Below are 6,000 nucleotides of genomic sequence, written 5' to 3' on the forward strand. Positions count from 1 at the left end.
CTCCAAGGGCCTTTTCAGCTTGGAGTGTTGCCTAAGGAGGGACCGAGGGAGGAGGCAGCTGTGCCAAGGTCCTTGGCCAGCCACGGGTGTGCCTCAGGTGTCTGGAGCCCCGAATTGGGTCCCTGCCTCACCTTTAGTTTGGGATGGGATCTGCGTCCTCTCTGAGGCCTCACAAAAGGGAGGGGCTTGGAGAGTTTGCAGGCCGGATGGATAGACACACAGATGGAGGAACAAAGGTCTGAAGGAGAGAAGGAAAGAAAGTCTTCAACCTGCACTGAAGGAGGGTGTGAAGGCAGAAGACTGAGGGAGGCCTCCATGCCCTTCCTTTGTTTCTTCCGCCACCCTCTCCTGAGGCTCACTCTGCCCAAACTCACAGGGCTCAGTCTGTAGGAAGGACAAATGTGGGACAGTCACAGGCGGGTGCAGTGTGCCGTGGGATGAGCCGGGGACTGTGGAGGAGGCCCCGCGGGTTTGTGGGGGTAAAGAAGACTCTCGGGGAGGCATCACAGGTGCTGAGCTCAGGTTTCCAGGAAGAGGAGGAGTTGGCCTGTATGTGCAATGATTACCCCCGTTTTACAGATGGGGAAATCAATACTCAGAGGTAGAGAAACAGAGCCAGGCCTTGCACCCAAGCCTGCTTGACTGCAAAGCCAGTGTTTTTTGTGCTATGCCACGCTGCCTCCCGAAGGAGTGCATTGCTAATGGTGGCATTTCAGATGTAGTGACAGTGCACCGGGAAGAGGTTCTGGACAGATGGTTCCCAACTGGGTCCCTGCCTCGGGCTAGCAGAGCAGAGGGCTGTCAGGGCAGGCAAAGCGTGCCCTCCTCCACTCTGCTAGTGTGTGGGCTGCGGGCAGGTCCCCACTCCACTCCTCGCCACCCCCCTCCAGCCCTTTGGCCTTGCCTGGGTGACCTGCATGAGCTCAGCTTCCCAGCAGCCCTGCAGAGGAGTCAGCCTGGGCAGAGGCTGCCTCTGCCCTCTCGCTGCTTGGCAGTGCCAGGGGAGGCGAGGCCACGGAGGGGTTGGGGAGACTTCCAGCCACCAGACCTTCGGTCCTGTCCCCCGGCTCTGACGCCCCTGAGGTCTTCTGCAGAGGGCCAGGCTGGGACAGGTAGTGTGGAGTTGGGCACACTGGTCAGGCCCGTCCCTGTTGCTGCAGCCTTGTTGAGCTGCCATTAACAAGTGGCCGGAGGTTGCCGTGTCTCCATGGAGACCAGACAGTTAGTGCGGCTCCGGGGTGAGGGCCGTGATTAGTGAGTGTCAGCTTTGCCAGCCCTGCTCTTCCCACCGCCCGCCTGCCGCTGGGCTCAGAGACAACAGGCCTGGCAGGGGGATGGGGAAGGACTAGGAGGGGGCTCAGGGCCCTCACAGGCAGGGGGGCTCCCAGGCCCAGCCCCAGGTGCTACATCTTTGTCTCCCCCAGTGGCTCCTCAATTCCCCTTCCTCTAGTCTCTCGCCTTCCCTCCCCAATCCATCTTCCACACAGCCACCAGGGTGAGCTTTCTAAAACCCGAGCTGCATCCTGACACTGCCTTCCTTTAGAACTTTCCATGGCTCCCCGTCTCCTGGAGGCTAACAGTCAAATCCCTTATCATGGCGGTCAAGGAATTCATTCATTCATTCATTCATTCATCACTCATTCATCCAACAAGTATTTTTTGAGCACCTACTATGTGCCAGGGAGCCTGACAGGTACACATGGCCAATAAAACCAGCGAGATCCCTGCCTTCATGGAACTTCCAATCTAGTGAGGAAGACACACTGAAAATAAAATACAAATCAAGGGATACACAATTACAATCATGAGCGTTGGGAGGAAGTGGAGAGAGTGCATTGGTAGAGAATAATTTATAGGGTAGGCAGCCTAGTCAGAGTGCTCAAGGTGGCAGCATTTGGACAGGCACAAACATTGCTGAGGACCCACTAGTGTACACAGCATCCCAGAAAGGAAGAATACTCCAAGGAACGGCCTGGGCCAGGACCAAGTCTCCTACCAAGGGAAGGCTCTGCCCTGCTCCTCTGCCCTGTCCTACTCCTCCCTCCCTCCCTCCAACCCCCTCCTCCATGGTTCCTATCTTGATTAGAGGCACAGGGCTTACCCAGGTGAAAAAAAAATCTCTGAGTCATCACCAACTCCTTCTTCTCTCCCCGTGTTCCCCTCTCGTGATTCCTGGGTCCTGTCAATTCTATCGTGTCTCTTCTCTCCTTGCTGCCACCGCAGATCCCGTCACTTTCACTCAAACTATCACACCTGCCCCAACAGGCTTAGCCATTCATTTGTTCCCTCTCGATCATGGATTGAGGCTCCGGGCACTATGCCTTAGGGCCTTGTGGATACAGCAGTGAGCAGTGCCACAAGGTCCCTGCCCTTGGCCACAGTCCAGTCGGCGAGGCAGGCAGGTGGGCAGGTCTACAAGCGCAGAGGAGAAGTAAGTAGGAGGATCTAATCTGGACTGGGAGGGGTGTCTAGTAGAGCTTCCGGGTGGAAGTGCTGGCTAAACTGAGACCTGAAGGTGGACAAGGAGTTAGCCAGGCAAAGTCACAGGAAAGATACTCTAAGCAGAGGCAAGAGCACGTGGGAAGGCAGGAAGTTGGAGAGGTCTGAGCGTGGGCTAGGGCTGGTGGGAAGCATGCTCAGATCTGCTCCCTGACAGCCAGGCTCTCCTCGTCCAGTTCACGCTCTACACTGCGGTTAGAATCATCTTTCTAAAATAGGTGCAATAAGGCCAGGCACCGTGGCTCACGCCTGTAATCCCAACACTTTGAGAGGCCGTGAAGGGTGGATCACGAGGTCAGGAGTTCAAGATCCAGCCTGCCCAACATGGCAAAACCCCGTCTCTGCTAAAGATACACAAAAAAAAATTAGTCAGGTGTGGTGGTGCACGCCTGTAATCCCAGCTACTCGAGAGGCTGAGGCAGGAGAATCCCTTGAACCCAGGAGGCGGAAGTTGCAGTGAGCAGATTGTGCCATCGAACTCCAGCCTGGGCAACAGGGCGAGACTCCATCTCTAAATAAATAAATAAATAATAAAAATAAAATAGGTGCAATCCTGTCCCTTCCCAACTCTTTTTTTTTTTTTTTTTTTTTGAGATGGAGTCTCGCTCTGTCGCCCGGGCTGGAGTGCAGTGGCCGGATCTCAGCTCACTGCAAGCTCTGCCTCAGCCTCCCGAGTAGCTGGGACTACAGGCGCCCGCCACCTCGCCCGGCTAGTTTTTTGTATTTTTTAGTAGAGACAGGGTTTCACAGTGTTAGCCAGGATGGTCTCGATCTCCTGACCTCGTGATCTGCCCATCTCGGCCTCCCAAAGTGCTGGGATTAGAGGCTTGAGCCACCGCGCCTGGCCTCCCTTCCCAACTCTTAAAATCCTGCTCTGTCTCCCCAGTCCTTTAAAGTCTGCATTCAGGCCGGGCGCGGTGGCTCAAGCCTGTAATCCCAGCACTTTGGAGGCCGAGACGGGCGGATCACGAGGTCAGGAGATCAAGACCATCCTGCCTAACACGGTGAAACCCCGTCTCTACTAAAAATACAAAAAAACTAGCCGGGCGAGGTGGCGGGCGCCTGTAGTCCCAGCTACTCGGGAGGCTGAGGCAGGAGAATGGCGTGAACCCGGGAGGCGGAGCTTGCAGTGAGCTGAGATCCGGCCACTGCACTCCAGCCCGGGCGACAGAGCGAGACTCCGCCTCAAAAAAAATAAAAAATAAAAAATAAAAAAAAATAAAAAAAAATAAAGTCTGCATTCAATAGCAAGGCACTGGAGGCCCTCAAAACTGCCTTTGGAGCCTCATTTCCTACCATTCCTCTCAGTCAACTCTGTGTTCAGCCACACCCAAACAGGTCATATCCTTCCATATCCCTGGGCCTTTGTCCACAAAATACATTCCTCCCGGAATGCCCCCCACCACCTTTCCAGGTGAATGCTTCATTCTTCAGAGCCCAACACAGATGTTCCTTTTCTCTAAGATGCCTCTCTGGACCCCACCTCTCCAACAATAATAAGTTTCTCCTCTATGCCCCATTACAATTTATTTTCATTTATTTATTTTTATTTATTTATTTCCTTTTTTGAGACGAAGTCTTGCTCTGTCGCCCAGGCTGGAGTGCAGTGGCGTGATCTCGGCTCACTGCAAGCTCCGCCTCCCAGGTTTACGCCATTCTCCTGCCTCAGCCTCCCAAGTAGCTGGGACTACAGGCACCCGCCACCTTGCCTGGCTAGTTTTTTGTGTTTTTTGGTAGAGACGGGGTTTCACCATGTTAGCCAGGATGGTCTCCATCTCCTGACCTTGTGATCCACCTGTCTCGGCCTCCCAAAGTGCTGGGATTACAGGCTTGAGCCACCGTACCCGGCCTATTTTCATTTATTTATTTTTTGAGACAGAGTCTTGCTCTGTTGCCCAGGCTAGAGTGCAGTGGTGGGATCTCGGCTCACTGCAACAACTGCCTCCCAAGTTCAAGTGATTCTCCTGCCTCAGCCTCCTGAGTAGCTGGGATTACAGGTGCACTCCACCATGGCTGGCTAATTTTTGTACTTTTAGTAGAGATGAGGCTTCATCATGTTGCACAGGCTGGTCTCGAACCCCTGACCTCAGGTAATCTGCCAGCCTTGGCCTCCCAAAGTGCTGGAATTATAGGTGTGAGCCACTGCACCCAGCCTATGCCCCATTACATTTAATTTCAGATAGCTAATACTCACTGAATGCTTCTTTCCATGTGCTGGGCTTTACATAAACATTCCATGTTCGTGATCATATTTAATCTTCATGGTTATATTATAAGAAAGTGTCTTGTCATCATTCCCATTTTGCTCGTGTGAAACTGAGACTCAGAAAGGTTAAGTGACTAGCTCAGTTCACAAACATAATCAGTGATAGAGCTGGGATTTGAATCCAGGCACTTTGTTGCCACAGTTTATATGCTTAATCCTTGTTCCACACTGCTCTACAATAAGGTTTTCTAGCGATGTATTTGCCTCCCCTACCAGACTAGCAGCACTTGGAGGGCAGAGGCCAAGACTGATTCATCCAGGTTCCCCAGGGCCCAGCACATGGCTCCACACACAAGTCGCGGTGTGCAAATGTGTGTAGAATGAATAAATAACTTTAACTAGAATGCTGCCAGACGTTGAGATGGGCTTAAAGGTTACTTAGGACAAATTGAGACTTCGTGTCCTGTGTGGGTCTGGTCATTATCTTGGGACAGATACCATGCCCACTCCAGCACCTAGCTCTGGCACAGCCTGAAAAAGGATCTGCTGGTGGCCTTGGGATTCCTACCCCTTGGCTAGCAGCCTCGTTGGAGTCAGACAGATTCAGCTTTGAGTCTCAGTTCTCCCCTTAGATATAGCAAATGACTTCACCTCTCTGAGTCTCAGCTCTTCATCTTCAAAATGAGCTCAATAGTACCTGCCTTTCAGGGTTGTTGTGAAGATAATGAATGGCAGCCATTTTTACTATTTCCCAAGTGTCAGCTATGTGCTGTGCCAGGATTTGTCATTTACTCTTAATTAGTACAGACCCTAGGCCCAGGCAGCCATGGAGACAGGGGCCCCAGTGTTTTAGAAGGCCACCCTAGCCCTCCTCCCCTAGGTCCCTCCCCATGGAGTGAGGAGTCAGAAAGGCCAAGAGGACATACCCACCCAGAGCCCACCCTTATCCCTTTCTAGACCACCTCTGAGTACCCAGGATCCTAAATTTCGCTGAGCTAGTTTCCAGGGCCTGGGTGGGCCCTTCCCTCATCCAAACCACACTTCCAGGGTAGATTCCTAGGCCTGAGGGGTGGCCAAGGGCAGCAGGGGTGGGTGGATACAGCTTGACACGCAGGCAATGGGGCAGGCAGGGAATGTGGGAGGAGAAGGGCCTCTAGTGTACTCTTTTTTTTTTTCTTTTTGTTTTTGAGACAAGGCCTAGCTCTGTCAACCAGGCTTGAGTAACATGCCTGGCTTATTTTTGTATTTTTGGTAGAAATGGGGTTTCACCATGTTGCTCAGGTTGGTCTCAAATT

Source organism: Trachypithecus francoisi, unplaced genomic scaffold (genome assembly GCF_009764315.1).
Source record: "Trachypithecus francoisi isolate TF-2019V2 unplaced genomic scaffold, Tfra_2.0 Lachesis_group12, whole genome shotgun sequence".
Lineage (NCBI taxonomy): Eukaryota > Metazoa > Chordata > Mammalia > Primates > Cercopithecidae > Trachypithecus > Trachypithecus francoisi.